This window comes from Xyrauchen texanus, chromosome 4 (genome assembly GCF_025860055.1).
Source record: "Xyrauchen texanus isolate HMW12.3.18 chromosome 4, RBS_HiC_50CHRs, whole genome shotgun sequence".
NCBI lineage: Eukaryota > Metazoa > Chordata > Actinopteri > Cypriniformes > Catostomidae > Xyrauchen > Xyrauchen texanus.
Window position 1 is genome coordinate 40868692 of NC_068279.1, and position 17675 is coordinate 40886366.

Here is a 17675-nt window from a genome sequence, read left to right on the forward strand (position 1 = left end):
CGTGTGATAAAACGTATTTTCTACACGCTTTTATTGTAATAAAATTGTGTTATGTCATTAACCTCTAGCTTTTATCACTTGTTGTTTTGCACCTGATTAGTACCTCTGTGTGTAGAGTATATAAGTGTGGTAACCAGTCACTTACTACAAATCTCTGTTATGCAACACTTGATTTAAAGACATCTAAAGCAGTACCCCAGACCACATAATTATACACCTACAGATATGTTCTTTAGTTGCTGTGGGGCGGCACTAATGCGCTCGAGTGTGGCATGACATTTGTTATGCAAGACAGCACTGCAAAAATGGACACCTAGAGAAAATTACAGAGAACCAAGAACCAAGCCTGAAATACAGCCGAGACTGCTCGAGAATCTTGTAATTGTAGACTTTCAGTGTTATTACATTAGATGAAGTATGATCTAGTAGGATTCAACCAACAAGGTTCAAGCTTTTACTAGGAAAAATAAGCATGTTTGAGAGCAACTCATTCAACACTGACCAGCTAGGTCTCACAAAATCTTATTGATTGCTTAAAACAGTAACAGCACACATCGTTTATGACTGTAGCACAAATGGTGCAGGGCGAATTACATACTGAAGTTTAATACATAGAGTTGGGGGTTTGTTCTGAAACCGCAAGTATGAGCAATTAGCACCACTAATTCATAAGAACACAGAATACACAGTCCAGTCCAACATGACTGCAGGATCAGAATTACTAAAGCAGTTAACCTCTGCTAAGAGGTCAAGCTATTACCCTTGAGGTCAAGCTTGGGTGACATTTGAGCTGAAAATTGAGGCACATGGTCAGAAAAGGCTCCAATCTTTGTTGGATTGGCAGTGGGAAGTTGAAGGGTGAGATATGAACAGGAGTGTATGCCAGTCACCTGAAAACAATTATGTTATTAAAGACAGAAGTGGAAGTGAAAGCTATGTTACATCAATTATTACTTCTCTCTTTAAAACCAAAACAAGACAACAAAGACTGATAAAGCTTTATCTCCAATTTCAAGCGAGGTATGTGAATATTAAAAAATCTCAGTTAAGCAATTGTGTGATTCAAGCTTGTGCCAAAATGACCTGGAATGTGTCTTGAAGTTCCACTATAATGACAGAACTCCATAACAATGAGCTCACAGTGCTAGAATGAAGGACAGGTCTGGAAATATACTCTTTAGACTGGTCAGCAGGATCTCTCTTTAGATCTTGAGATTGATATCAGCTGCAGTAGCCCAGTCAAAGTTCATGGCGTCACACAGCGACAGGAAGAGAGGTGTGTGTTTCAGAGAAGTGAAAGAAATACATATTTTCTAAATCGACAAGTCGGTCTAAAAGGCCTGTGTAATCTGACTTTAGACTGGGTCCAACAGACACCTTACAGATGTCTAAATAACTACTGTACAACCTTTCATTTCACAAGACAATTTAAAAAATAAAAACCTACAGATTATGTATAATAACTGGAAAGCCTTTAAAGGAGATGAATTGTAAAGGGGATGAGCTATAACTTCTGAGGGATGGTTTTAGTGTGCTATCAGTCTAACTAGAGACTGGAGAAAGTCTAGATACATAGAGACTAGGGTTGTCCCTATACAAAAATGTCAGTAGTTTGTACTGTACCAATACCAGCAGAATTTCACAATTCTCTACAATTTTTTATTTTTTTTTGTATCGACTTGGTACAGAAGAACCACTAATTTCTACTACAGACTAACTTGGTTTTAGCTGTGCTTTAATAGCACACAAAAATGTTGCTTCTCTAAATTAATGCTGCAGAGAAGAATACTAATTATATTTTATTCATTTTACTATTTCCCATAATTTTGGTCACATTTTGAATTTAAAAAAATGAACAATTCCATGTATTCAATTAATAACATTACACATTTCCTATAATATATTTGTTGTTATATTTTTATTGTTAAATTTGTACTTGTTACATTTATTAAAAACGATTTTTTTGAACACATGCTAAAACAGGTAGTCTCTTTAAAGAGCATCTGTAGATGAGTGCATGTTAACGAGAGAGACTTGAATGGCTTTATCTCGTCTGTGCTATTCATGATTTGAATTTAATGTTTCTTTTTTGCTGTTTTTGATCAACAACTGAGAGTAAAGAACAGAAAGGGTATTAAAAGAGACATTATTCTATGACAAATGTGTCGCGTGGATCTCATTTTTGGACAAACGTTACACAGACCAACTTTTAAATTCAAAATGCAGTGAAAGGATTTCATTGCTGAATACTTCACCACTATACTACACAATCACAATCAATCACTAAACATTTACCAGCCAGTTGCCAAACATACTGTATACAATTTAGCCACATAGGGTAAAACTGGGTTGCAAACGCAAATGATTTACTCTCATTGCTGTGGAGGGTTACATTTAGAGTAAAACCGTCCCAAAATCTAACAGCATGTGCACGGGATTATTACAGTTCACAATATGGCTTCAATGCTATGTAAAAAAGCTTTTTCTCCATTCATAATTCAAAAACAGACCTTTAGAAAAGACTGTTTTCTTCCCTCTGCCGCACACACAGAAACAGCAACACACACTTTGATATTTTTTTGGGCAAGATCCCACAGTTGGGACTCATTAGTGGCACCACACAAAAGAGTCTTACTTAAAAAACTGAAGGCTGCCAATCACCTCTCAACAACAGTTTATCATACAACAAGTGGACCTAAAGTCGGAACCTACCACTATCTCTCTATCGCTAAGATCTTGTTGTAGTTGCATGCCAAACATAACTCAGAGATGATCAAACGTGTTTCCCTCCACCAGGTCTTTGATCAGCAGATCTTGATGGTAGGCTGGAAAATTATATGATGTATTGATTCAGGTTTTTTGGGTCTCACTGTGATCCGATAGCAGGGCTGAGAGTCTATAGTCAACTCCGATTCAACAGACCTACTTTTGGCGCCTTCAGAGTGTTTATTTGGGTCTTGACCCATTTGGATCTGAGCTTCTGGGCAAGAAGACAGAATAATATAACCATTCAAACATTCAAACATTTAAAGGAACACAAGCATGCAGACACACACATTATGTGGACTACCACATATCCATGCACACAACAACTACATAGAGCTGTGGTGAATGATCGATTTCTGTTCAAAGATCCCCATTAGTTTGACTCATCACTCTCAAGCTACCATCTCAATAAAAGGAAAAGTTCACCTAAAAATGAAATCTCATTCATTTTTCACTCACCCCCATGTTGTTCCAAACCCACATGAGTTTCTTCTGCTGAACACAAAAGGAGATATTTTAAAGAATGTTGCAGTCAGTGATTTCCATACAAAAGCAGTTGATAGTGACCCAGTTTAAATCTTAAAAAGCACACAAAAGTATCAGTAAATCAGTCAATGCAACTCGTGCATCATTTTCTAAGCCTTCTGAAGGCAAACAATTACTTTGTTTGATGAACAGACCTAAATGTAAGTCATTATTCATTTTAATATCAAATCAAATCATTCATATGATCAAATCAAATATGACAACACCTCAATATTGTGAGAAAAATATATATAAAAAAATATATATATATATTTTTTAAACTTAAACAAAATTATGACAGGAACCAATGAGGTTTGATGTAATTGACGAGTCTCCATATTTGATTTGGGTTCCGTTTACAGTTACATGAGTTGATCAATAATTTGATTTGAGAGTGAATAGTTTTAATCCTGTCAACCTTTTAATCGAATTTTCAGACTGTTCATCATACAAAGTGACTGTATGCCTTTAGAAGACTTGGAATATGATGCACGTGTCACATGGACTACTTTAATTGAATGAAGGTTGCCTTTTTAAGGGAAAGATGCGTGAAATTATTTACTTTGCATGTTGGTCAGATGATCTCTTCATGCCGAAGTAGGCATTTCTTCAAAAGCTGACTTTAAGTCTGGCCATGCAAGACATAATTAATCCTGAGCTTATAAAAACATAATCAAAGAGATGTTGTGTCCAACTCGTCTATCTAAATTAAACGTATTTCACATTATAGTGACAAAAGATTTAACAATGAGCCATTTACATGCACATTTCTTTATATGAAAAGATAACAGCCTTCACCCATATCAAACACTTATCACATCCAACAAGAGACAACAGCTCTCATAAAGTACTTTAAAAAAACAAAGTTAGGTTAACACAATTCAAATCAAAGCCAGCTTGTAACCTCTCTTTCTAACAATTAAAATCTACAGCTAAATGACTAGCTATGAGGTACCTTCATGCATGGAAAAACGCTCATTTAATGACTGGGCCATGCTGCCTTTGGAGGCTGTAGGTACCGCAGAATGAAAATAACGAGTCTTTCAAACTGATCTGAGACAAGTTTCCAGAACAGCTGCTCAAGCTTTTGGACACAGACACTGTGTGAGTGTGTCTACGGAATGAGATGGAAATGGCATTTAAAGATTCTGATTTAAGTGCATTTCTCTGATATTTCTGTCAAACTGCCTTTTCAAGCTACGGTAGTTCATCTGAACAAGAGCAAGATATTTCCCATGCAAGTTCGAGGACATAATAATGACTTAGCTTGAAGAATGAGAAATGTGACCTTTTAGCATATCTCTTTCTCATCCTCATTCTCTATTTCTCTCATTCTCAGTTTTAGGCCATCATTAACCATCAACTGAATCAACTGAATAGACCTGAAACTGCAGAAGACTGAATTGTGTTGCGCCAACATTTTATTTATTATTATTATTATTTATTTTCAGGTTGTTTGATGGTTGTCAAATAGGGATAGTTCACCAATAATGTAAATATCATTTACTCACCCTCATGTTTGTTCCAAACCTGTATGACTTACATTCTTCCGTGAAATTGTTTTTGAGAATGTTCACTCTGCTCCTTTTCAAGCAATGAAAGCATGTAGTGACAAAAGGCTGTCAAGCTCCAAAAAAGTACAAAAAAGCATCTATAAAACGTTCCTCTGGAGCCATACGATAACACCGTGTGAGGAAAAGACAGAAATTTAAGATGTTATTCACTAATAATCTTTCCCTTAAAGCTATAGCTTTGAAATCTGATTAATTATTCCACATACTCAAACTTCGAGAAACATTGCACGAAGTTTGACATCAATAATCCCAAGCACCGTTGGTTCTCGTGTCTCATAACTGATCAAGATGCACCAAGTTTTAGCATGCCACCTGAGCACCATGTTGTGCTCACAGAAAAAAAAGAATATCATACAGGTTTGGAATGACATGAGGGTGAAATTTCATTTTTTTTAACTATCCCTTTAACATTATATTTAAGGGACAGGGGAAATGAAGGGTCTATAATAACGGCAGCATGTGTGTGTGAAAGAGTGTACGTGTGTTTAATGGAGGTGAACTTTATGGAAGGGTTCAGGCAGAAATGAAGATTGTAAACAATGGAGAAGCAAATCGTCTTTCTATGAAAAAGGCTGTTAACAACTCTGTTGGCAGTAAATATCCTGTGTGTGTGTGGTATGTGCTCTGTAAGTGATTTAAACCAATAACCTCACAGCTACAGAGCTAATCCTCTACCACTGGGGCTGTAGTAGCAGATAAGAGACAGGTAAAGGCCAGTTTCTACAATCAGTGTGCATATGAATGCGTAACCACCAGGAAATGCTTGAATGAAGAAGTGTATTTATTTCCTGTCAGCAAACGCTGACTCAACTACTATTTGAAGTCATTTTGACAAACCTGTATATACACCGATCAGCCACAACATTAAAACCACCTGCCTAATATTGTGAAGGTCCCCCTCGTGCAGCCAAAACAGCATTGAAAAGCATTCTGAGATTATATTCTTCTCAACACAATTGTACAGAGTGGTTATCTGAGTTTCTGTAGACTTTGGAGACGAGGTGAGCTGGCAGGAAATTAGGAAAGAAGAAGAGGAAATGCTCAGAGGGCCAAAGCAGAAAATGAAGTATTGGATAAAGACAGGAATAGCAAGAGGACAACAAAGTGTTCTGTCCTCGATCCACGAGGGATAAAAAGAGAAAAGACTGACTACATTGAGGGGAAAAATCTGGCACTATTAATAATGGGAAATCTGATTAGCCAGCTGGCGAATGGAAATGGCAGCCCAGGGGCGTGTGTGTGTGTGTGTGTGTGTGCATGTGTGTGTGAACTTGCCATGTCTCCAAGAGAAAAGAATGGAGGCCAGCAAGATTGCCAAAGACTTATTCAACATCTCTCTCTCTCTCCCATACATTTTGTGGCAGCATATGGCTCCTGTCTCTTTATATCAGTTACAAATGTACAGTGTCCCCTAAAATTAATTTTTAAGAAAGCCAAACCAAAACATCTGCAAGTGTCATTGCAAAATAAAATCAAAATAAAATAAAAATGTTTTCCCCTTTTTCACCCAATTTGGAATGCCCAAATCCCAATGTGCTTTTAAGTCCTCGTGGTGGTGTAGTGACTCGCCTCAATCTGGCTGGCGGAGGGCGAATCCCAGTTGCATCCGAGTCTGAGACCGTCAACCCATGCATCTTATCATATGGCTTGTTGAGCGCATTGCCACGGAGACATAGCACGTGTGGAAGCTTCATGCCATCCACCGCGGCATCCACACAGAACTCACCACGCGCCACACCGAGAGCAAGAACCCCATTATAACGACCACGATGAGGTTACCCCATGTAACTCTACCCTCCCTAGCAACCAAGCCAATTTGGTTCCTTAGGAGACCTGACTGGAGTCACTCAGCACAAACAGAGACATATTTTAAGTATTTAGAAATATTTTATGCAGTTCATAAGTTTTTAAAGGCTTAAAGGAAATCATATATCCCTACTTTATTATTTTATTTATATATTTGAAGTTAAATATGTAAAAATCACTTATTTTGGTGTATGAAGAACACATATGACAATTTATATAACAATTAATTGTGAAAGACCTAAAAGAGACAATTAATCATCATAATCTCAATTATATGTTTGACAATTAATTGTCAGCCAAATTTCATAATCGTGACAGTCCTACATTAAGGGGTGCTGAAGTCAACTGATTTTTGATATGATGACGCTGCCACCTTTCTTAACACCTGTAGTTTTGCTACAAATTCATAGCCAGAAGTACTTTCTGAAAGTACAGTTTCATAGTTTCTGAAAGTTAGTTTATTTGACAAGGTATCACCCATACTTTTACCCATTAAGCCCTCATACCATTATCATCTGCTCTCTATAAGAGAGAGAAAAAGCGATAGAGACAGATGAACAGAAAGAAAGAGAAAGAGAGAGGACAGGAATGCTCTCTGGCTTCCTCTTGTCATTTCAGCACCAACCACGCTTGGTATGCTCAACAACACTCGAGGCATTCGAGGAGGGTACGTTCTCATACTAGATAGAATTTTATTGGACAATAAGATTTAAATGTGTATAAATGCATTTAAAGTTAAAAAAAGTTCCATATAAATGAGCTTTTAGAAGAACATAGATGGACTCAAAGCTAACAGACATGGAAAAACTCAAATTTCGATTTCATGTGGTTTTTAAAAAGGGATAGTTCACCCAAAAATGAAAATTCTGTTATAATTAACTCACTCGCAGAATGTTAACCTCAGTCGCCACACAGTTCCTTTCATTGTATAAAAAAATATGCAATCAATGTAAAAAGGTGACTGAGGCTAACATTCTGCCTAACATCTCCCTCTTGTCTTCCACGGAAGAAAAAAAGTCAAACAGACTTTATAAGGAGCCAAAGTGAAAGTAAATGAATGTATTCCAGTGATATGTCAATAACAATCTTCTGTGGTTTCTGGGAGGAGGTTCTGGGTTTAACAGCATGGGGGAAGATGAGGATGGCGTGATCATAAAGGTTGAAGCTTGCACAGCTCATGTTAATATCACAGAACATTATGAGGCACCATCTGCACGTTCCTCTTCAGTCTTCATCTTTTTACTTTATCTCAATTTGCATCTGCTGTGCTCTCTCTCTCTCATCATCACTTTCTCTTTCTCTCTGTCTTAACCACTGTCATCTAAGAGAGTTGTTTTGTTTCTTTTTGTGATTACATAATGGTTCATATAGATGGTGTAAGATGACGATGAGGTGTTTCATGTTTCTACGTGACAGGAGACTGTGTAAACATCTCTCTGAAGAGACGTTGCTGGACGGCTGGTGCTTAATGCTTTAGTGATCTGTAAGATCCAGGCTGTTTATGTAAGCGCTGATGTAAACTAGCCATATTTAAGTGATGTGGAATACATAAGAGGTGAATTTATTGAGCTGAACTCAACATATTTGTCCTCTTTAACTCCATGATGACCTTTAAACTCAGCGTTTTGAGGAATATACGAGGATGAAAGACATGGAAAAAGAGGCAGGGGAGAGAGAAAACGTATGTTTCTAGAACAACAAAGAGGATCAGTCCCCATTGTTCTGTTTCTGAGGAATGAAGTGAATAAAATAGTCACTAAACACTTAATCTGATTAGACTTTCATAAGAACTCATATAAACACATGCTGGAGGGTATATGAATACTTGTGTGAATTTCAGCTAAATTAAGCACCTTTCACTGGGGCTTTGTGCAACACTTCCTGTCTAAACATGACCCAATTATCTCTGATCCTCTTGCTAAATTCTGCTTTTATAGCCAGATCATTTTCAGATGTGAATTTAGAAGGAAATCTAACTGATAAATAAGTGATCAGTTAAAAAAAAGAGGTCACAAGAAAAAAAGAAAAACAGACTATAAACAGTATGCCAAGTCCTGAAATCAGATCAAAACAGAGATTTTGTAGATATAGAGAGAAATAACTTTAAAACTGCAAGGGAATAAATTAAACTAGTGGTGCTTGCAAGGGTAATTATTATTGCCCTTTCATTGTTATAACTGATTGTTATCAATTATTAATAAATATAATTTATTACTTGACTTATCTAAGTTCTTTGTCAAGTAAACATTTGAAAAATATGCCTCGAGGCCAATTTATTCAGAGATGTGCTCTGTCTTTGAATGCAAAACATGTTTCTCATTTTGAGCTCCAGCTCTCAGTTAGTGTGGTTTGTTGCCTGTACAGCTGGAGTTATGCTAACTGACCCCTGCTGACTGCCATCCATCCATCCATCTTCAACCGCTTATCCGAAGTCGGGTCGCGGGGGCAGCTGCTCCAGCAGGGGGCCCCAAACTTCCCTATCCCGAGCCACATTAACCAGCTCTGACTGGGGGACCCCGAGGCGTTCCCAGGCCAGTTTGGAGATGTAATCTCTCCACCTAATCCTGGGTCTTCCCCGAGGCCTCCTCCCAGCTGGACGTGCCTGAAAAACCTCCCTAGGGAGGCGGCAAGGGGGCATCCTTACCAGATGCCCAAACCACCTCAACTGACTCCTTTCGACGCAAAGGAGCAGCGGCTCTACTCCGAGCTCCTCACAGATGACTGAGCTCCTCACCCTATCTCTAAGGGAGAAGCCCGCCACCCTTCTGAGGAAGCCCATTTTGGCCGCTTGTACTCGCGACCTAGTTCTTTCGGTCATGACCCCCTGCTGACTGCGACTCGCAAAAATGTGGTTCGGTACTTCAAGTTTGAATTCCTCCGTTGGCAGGAGAATTCCTTATTACAGAACTTATATATGGTTGGGGAGCATTATTAATTCTTAAATTTTTTAACACATTATTTTTTTTATTAATTGGACAGCATTAAATGCTCATTGGACTTGGGCCAATAAGTAACCACCCAGACCACGTGGGTTGCACGGACCTCTCCAGGGCTGGACTGGGAAGAGAAATCGGCCCGGGATTTTACATAGCAACTGGCCCAAATGTTGTTGAGTGTGTGTTTGTGTGGTGGGTGGGTGGGTGTGTGGGGGTTTGCTCTCCTTTTCTGCATATCGCGGCGCCGTGTTGTGGTCCATTCTGCATAACGCGCCGGCTCATTTTAGCTTATCGCGGCACATTCGGCCTGTTTTGGCTGGACCACCTGGAACTACTGATGGACAGTCCTCCCCTGATTGGCCCTAAAGTGTGTTGGCCCACCGGTAAAATGCACGGTATATGCCAGATTACCAAGTCAAGCCCTGGACCTCTCCCATTTTCTTCAGAAAATTTAAAAATCTACAATTTATTAAAATGATAAATTTTCTAAATCTATTTCTTTTTAGGACCTCTTCAAGAATCTATTGAAAGAAATGTAAACAGTGACTCACACACACACCCACAGTCCTCAGACAGCCACTAGCATCAGCTGGGCTCAGATGATTGATGCCATTTATATGCAACAAATCTGTCCCTCCAATTTCTTAGTGCTTGCACCCCACAGCGAGTATGTGTGCATGTATCAGTGGGCACTATAAAACATCCATCTGTCAGGGTTGATATATTCTGTCCCCTCTAGAGACCGAAGGGTGTTTGAGAGAATGCGAGAGAAACAGAGGTAATATGACATATTACAAAACAACATGATGGACGGAGTGGTTGTGATTAATGACTAACTATATTATTCACATCAAGAGACATTTCTGCTTGACGCATGCATACACAGCCACTGGAAAACATCCATGTGTATGTATGGATGTGTATGCTTGAATTGAGCATTGATGCTAACACTTTTATATACATCTGCAGACACATCTACAAACAAAGACAAAGAAGAGAGGGCAAAACACAGAAATCAGACAAGAAGGAGTAAGTTTATTAATTTTATAATATAACAAAAACAACTACAGATCTATTAAAAGGATAAAAAATGAAATCAGACCACTGTGGCTAACTGTCAACCTTTTATCTTATGTTGAGTAAATGTAAATGCTCTTCATGAAAGGCAAACATGGCTTCATGGTCCATCAAGCACTAAATGAATGTAAAATTGGAATTTGGCATGTAAATAAAATGTTACTGGCCATTTGTCAGGTAACTTTATTAAGAATTGCTACCTAATGCAGGGTTAAAAATGGAAGAATAATAGTCTAACCCCCATCTACCTGATGTAAGAAACATCTTAAATCAAGACATCAAAGTGCTCTACTGAAGTTACTGGCAAAAGTGTTGGTCAAATGTTCCGTTGCAAAATTCTGCAGGCAAAATACAGTCTGATCATTTTATGTAATTTACCTAATTTCAAAAACATGGATAATTAAAAATGCTTTCCGTCATTATGACAAATAATAAAAAAAATCTATTCTATTGCATTTCCTTACATTACCCAATATGCTCTACATTCCCAATAAGCTGACAACTATCAAAATTCCAAAAAATCTGACAACACACACACACAAAATGCCTTTCCATGAGATTTGAAATTATCTGATTATTATCTGCTTTGACGTCAAAATGTTGGGTAAGTCAATTAGAATGCCATTAAAGGTGTTTGCATGCAATGCAAGATAATGACCCTTTAAAAGTGGTTATGTTTAGGGGTAGGGTTAATTAACCGAAAATATCTATGAATGGAACAATACTAATATATTCATAATATAAAGGATTTTAAAATATTTGTATAATATATATATATATATATATATATATATATATATATATATATATATATATATATATATGTTAAGCTGTAAATGCAGAAAGTCCAAATGTTTATGCTTCAGATGCTGTCCATACCTCCCATATTGTACGTTTCACTGTCTAGCCAAGCGTACAACATTTTTTATTTAAATGTAATATACGAATACTATGTGCTATGAGATCAGGCTGGGCGTTTACTGCACATGACCACAAATGTTGTTGGCTTATTAAGCATAATCGGTGTAAGACTTTGCATGTAAACACCCTCAATGTTTTTACGACAGGTAGTGTTTGACAAAGACTGGCTAACACATGCTGCGAGAGACACAGTGGCCCATGGTGCTTGTTACTAATACGGCAGGAAAAATAATAATTATTCCATTGTCATAGGGACATATATTTTTATATCTGGTAAGAAATATTTATGGCTGGTTAATTTTCTGAAATCACTTTCAATTGGAAGGTGTAGCAAAAGGTTCATTTTAGACCCTGTTTGCAACTTGAAGCTCAGGGCTTTAAAATAATCTGTTCTGTCAACAGCAAACACGCTGCCAGACATATGTGCTCTAAATCAATTATATTTTGAGCAGACATTCTCGATGGTTTGAGTTTATAGAGACAACTCGAAGCACAAAGAGAGTCAGTGGTGGTTGGAGGGCCAGGAGAGAGTGTCCCAGCTGGGTCTCCATAGGGAGCACAGAAGGGGTACAGGGTGAGATGAGGTCCTGTACTGAGGGGGACTGATGGAGTTAGAGTTACAGGGCTGACATGATGACTGCTTTAGAGAGGACAAGATGTCCTGTCCTACAAATGGACAAAGAGTGAGAGTTCATTGTTTTGTGAACTCTTTTACCCTGTTCTGTTACACTGTACTGTTTAAAGACTGTAGCTACATAAAAGCAGAAGAGTGTCAAAACCAATGTAAAAGTGACAGGGTTAACAGCTGCAGATTTTCATGTTCAAGGAGGAACTATTTTCCAGCTAGCAGTTGCTTTTAAAGGGCCACAGCATGAAAAACATATTCCCTTATATATATATGTTAAGATATTGTTTTGTGAACTCTATCACCCTGTTTTGTTTATATATATATATATATATATAATAAAAGAGTTGGATATAGACCATTTATGGAAACTAGACTGTTATAATGGATTGTTAAGAAATCTTTTTATTGAACCGTCCACGTATGCACAGGTAATCCTTTCTAAGAGTCGCAACTTTAGAAACAAGTTTATTTTTAAGCAAAAATATGAAATGCTACAAAATTAATTAAACCCCAAATGAAGGAAAGAAGTAGTGTATTGTGTATAACAAATAGGAGAAGAGAGGCTATTATTCCCACCCAGATATATCGTTATAACTTATGGAGTCTCCACAAGGACATACTAACACAAGATTTCACAGCCACAAGAGCTGAAAAGACATTAAAAGACAAAAAGATAACAAGAGAGGGAGAAAACAAGGGATGAAGAGGAGGGGGACTCCCTGAGGGAGAGTGTAGGAGACTGGTAAAAATAAGGGTACTGCAGAAAAAGCAAACTTAAATATTACCTGCTTGTGAAATGCTTCGATTGTCATCTGTACCATTATATAACAACCACAACAGAAAAGCAAATCATTATACTGTATCACTATCTGTATGAAACACTCTCAGACTGCTTTGCTTGGTATGACGACGGTGTTCAGAAAGTCTGGAGAACATGAAATATAGCTAGGTTTGAACATATTAAAAACAAACGAGGGTTTTAAACAGTATTCTTTAATTATATGTAAGCCAACATTTTGTAAAGTTTGCAAAAACCTCAAACTTAATATAAAATAAATTGAGCATTAAACTGCTTAACGTGTGTAATATTTAGTTTGACCTCTTGAATTGGACAAACAACAATCTCCGAAAGTTAGGAACCTAATTTCAGTGACGCTTTGTTAAAACAGAACTAAAATGTCAAGCCCTATTATGAACTCTACTTATGGAAATTGCCAGTGTGTCATTATACATGGCTGTGGAACATCACATTAAGTACTCATATCTTTTCAATAAACCTCCTTAAAGCTTAATTTGACATGATAAGCATTTGTTTGTAAATGAATGTTAATACAGACAGGTATTGACTGCTTCTTCATAGAAGAGTTGGATGGTGCACTCTTTTCTCAGGCCAACAAAAGGGGAACAGCACTTAAACGCTCTTTAATGGATGATTACTGATGAAGCCTTCTCAGGTCAAAGAACATCTCCCAGTGGTCTCAAACCAAGTAGATATACTGAAATAAACAGCCTGATTAATATAAATGGATCGGAGTTGTGACTGAGGCTGTCAGTCTTTAACACTTTTGTGTTCCAAAAAAGAAAATTCCTAGAGTGAGTAAATGATGAGAACATTTCAAATCTAGCTCACCAGCAATATATTTTTCTAATCGTTTACTGACGACTTCATTGAATACCTTAAGACTTTTGTCACTGATATTCTTTCCACACTGTGTCATGTTCGATCTAGCAAAACAACACTCATTTTACACATGAATCATGATCCTAATAATAATAAAGCTAACCTCACCCATGAACTGCCATAATACAAACAACACATCACCTATCACCAAAAATGTAATTCCTTGTGTACTTGCGAATGCTTGGCAATAAAGCTCATTCTGATTCTGATCATATTGCTTTGTGGACATGAAGAGATGAATATAAGCTTTCCCATCTCCCTATAAAACATGACTGTAGAAACTGGGTATATTAAAAGCAGAAGAGAGCAGCTACAATGTGACCATTTAAGGATTTTTACATGAAGGTGCCAGAAAGTTGTTAAATAAATCAGGATCTCTCCAGGGAGGGAAAGGAAACATTTGGGCTCCTTCCAACTCAGCAAGATCAGTTAAGAAAACAAGATGCTCAGGGGGCAAAATTCAAATAGAAATTCAGGATCAGATACTCACCAACGCAAAATAAATAAATAAATAAATAAAATAAAAATATATTGGTGATCAGAAATCAGATCAGTAAGATATCTGTACGAACACAATCCATTCCCATCTCTGCCTGCCATTCTGCCTCCCTTTTCATTCCTTTCCTTTTATTTAAGGCCAACTCAATGATGAATAAAGTCTGAAGTAGGAAGTCTTTCTTACACAAATATATCCAGTGAGCTACAGTACTGTGGAGGAGGGCACGCAAGGTCATGAGGGTCCATGAGTATCGTAACCAGTGGGGGAGAGAGATAAAGGGGAGCCGGAGACGCCAGTTCAAGAGAGAGAGACGCGGTCGCTGTGTGTTTGTGTTTATTTTATGCAGTTTTAAGATCAGTTCCGTAAAGTTATGTTGACTGTTCTGCCAGTTCCCGCCTCATCCTTGTCCATCCTGAACCCATTTCAAGTACATGTGGAGAAAATGCTAATTTACCGCTGGTTCATAAACTGCATGTAAAAGGTAATGCTTGCATGCATGCAAAAAGAAAAAGGGTGAAGAAAAATGATGGATGGATGGACAGACGGACAGACGGATGGATTGATAGAAGAGATGATGGATGGATGGATGGATGACGGATGGACAGACGGATAGTAGACAGACGGGCAAACAGACGGATGGACGGATAATAGACAGACAGACAGACAAACAAACAAACAGAATTAGCATTATCATGGTGCATGTTATAGTCATATGATTCATTTTGGTACTTTTTTGTTAGTGAGTGCAAACATTCCTATAACAGAATCCATATACAGAGGAGGTATGTTTCATTTCAACACACTCACATTCCTAATTACATCCTCAAACACACACACACACACACACACACACACACGTTTCTTTGTAGCAGCTGTATGAGCACACATCCATTATCACATTAGAGGGATCTGATGAGGTTTATAGAGGGCCAGCAGACAGGTGCAATATGGCTTTTTCTAATTAAACCAGATGAAGTCATCATTCTCTCTGAGTGATCTGTATTTCCAGCACTTCTACAGCAGTGAAGAGAGGCCCACTCTACACTCATTACCACTCTCATCTGTGGGTGCACCATCATTATTTCTACAGCATGGATTATCATCTTCAACAACAACGTGACTGCACACACAGAAGTCATGTAAAGTGGTCCAAGTCAATTAAACAAACAAATGGAGCATATGTGTCTATCCTAGAATGAAAAATCATTTTTTTAATATATATATATTATCATACAGTTTATGGTATTACATTGAGTCAAGCATCACAGAACAAACAGCCTGAGAAATTGATGTGCCAGTGAATCTAAATCAGTTCCAGTTTTAACCTGTGAACACAAGCTCTCCTCTCACCACCAAATCACACATCTCCTTTATACAAACTCACCTACTGTAAATACAAACAAAGCCTCTCACATACAGGGAAAAGAGTGACTTTTCTATCAGAAGTGGCATGCCTTCCTGATCAGGAAGGAAGGTATTAACTAGAAGGCCAAGCAAACCAAGGTCAAGCTTTAAAAAATATACTTTAAACCATAAGATAGAAAGAAAGTGGGCCATATGGTCATACATACTGAGGGTTGTTTGTAAAGCATACCTTAATGAGTGGTTGTGCCCTTCTCACTTTAAAGAGGAACTTGACTTGGGTTCTGTTACCAGGAAATATCGTTGTGTTTTCTATGACGCACATACACACTTTACTAAAAAGGAAAATACCACACTTCACTGTAAAAACATTTTTTTTATTGTTGCACAAAAAAATCAAGGCAACATGATGCTGTAAGATTTTTTAATTCTCTCAACAACTATCTTAATAATTGTCCTCAGTAACATTGCTTTGTTTAGTCGATGTAAATTTGTTTGTTAACTAAATTCTTGCTGAGAGAACTCCCAGAGAACTAGCCAACTATCAATTCACAATATGAGAACTCTCATTTTCTCAACATATGAATTACTTTTACATGAAGTTATCTGCAATCTTTGCCTCTGAAGAGAGGAATGTCTTGCAAGGCAAGGCAGTACGTACAACTGTTTGACATTGCTAGACACACAATAGACCTCAATTCCTTAACACGCAAACCTCAATAATGGTGACAATCAACAAACCTCATTAAGTTAAAAGGTGAGCTCCTAACATCACCACACAACAATTGACTAACAGCATAAATTAAGTCAGCAAACCGCACATAATAAGCCTATAATAGATCATTTATATATGTTGCAATGCATGCTGGGAACTTGCAAATCAGCAACATCGTTTAATATGCAACTGTTCAGACAACTATGTTAGGCTAGTTTGGACAACATTTGGGGAATATTGTTAGTCTAACATGTGTTTTCATGTAGATGCAATGTTATTTGCATTTTATAGTATTTGTGACACAAAAAAAAAAAAGAAAAGAAAAAGAAATAAGCCAGGTTAAATGCAATTAAATTTTTTAAAGTGTTCTTTAATTATAATTATAATTATAATTAAATTATAATTATAACTGCCAATTATAATTACTAAAGACTAACTTTAGCCCACATCCTATCCCTGTACCTAAAGGAAAAAGAGCATTTGCTTTATTTATTAATACATTTTTCAACTGAGAATGTTCAGAATGGCCTCAAAGGGAGTTGACAGGTTTAGTTGACTTTTGGGGAACTCTTCTGTCCCTAAACCACAGCTATGTACATACCATTTGTGAAAAAACCTTCTGCAAAAGATAATTGCTTTAACACATTGGCCTACAATTTTTAGAAATGCCTCAAACTCCTAATATTTGTACATAATATTTGTAACATTGTATTCATCTACAGTACATTGTAATTATGCAGAACAAGGCCAATGTTGATAATTTCCTTTTTTTTCTCCTCTCTGTTATGAGGAATGAGCTTCAGTTTTTGACTGCACTCACACAGGTATAAAACATCTTACAACATCTTTATTCCATAATTAAAAAAATATAAGTCCTTTTGTATGTGGTGGCAATGTGTGTGTGTACTGCACGTAAAAGAGGCAACGCGTACGGAGCGGGACAGGGCAGAAATGATGCATGTTTGTTGCTAGAGAACAATATTCAAGATTACAGCGCAGAAAGATCAGAGCTGTTGTCCACATCACTGTTGTTCTGTCACGCTCTTCACTACAGACGATGAGAGGGCGCAACCATTGTCTTCTGGTGCGGATGGAAACAATCCGGCGTCCGACGTAACCTAATTGTTAGCAAGGCAGCTAGCATTAGCAAGTTATTCCAGTCTGACCCTACGTTACCACTGTCAT

The 17675-nt window shown here is 37.5% G+C and overlaps 1 protein-coding gene across 6 annotated transcripts in view; it reads right to left on the minus strand.

Moving 5' to 3' along the window:
• Positions 1-17675, minus strand: part of LOC127643319 (active breakpoint cluster region-related protein-like) — a 212727-nt gene that overhangs the window by 39937 nt on the left and 155115 nt on the right. The gene's annotated exons all lie outside the window — the stretch shown is intronic.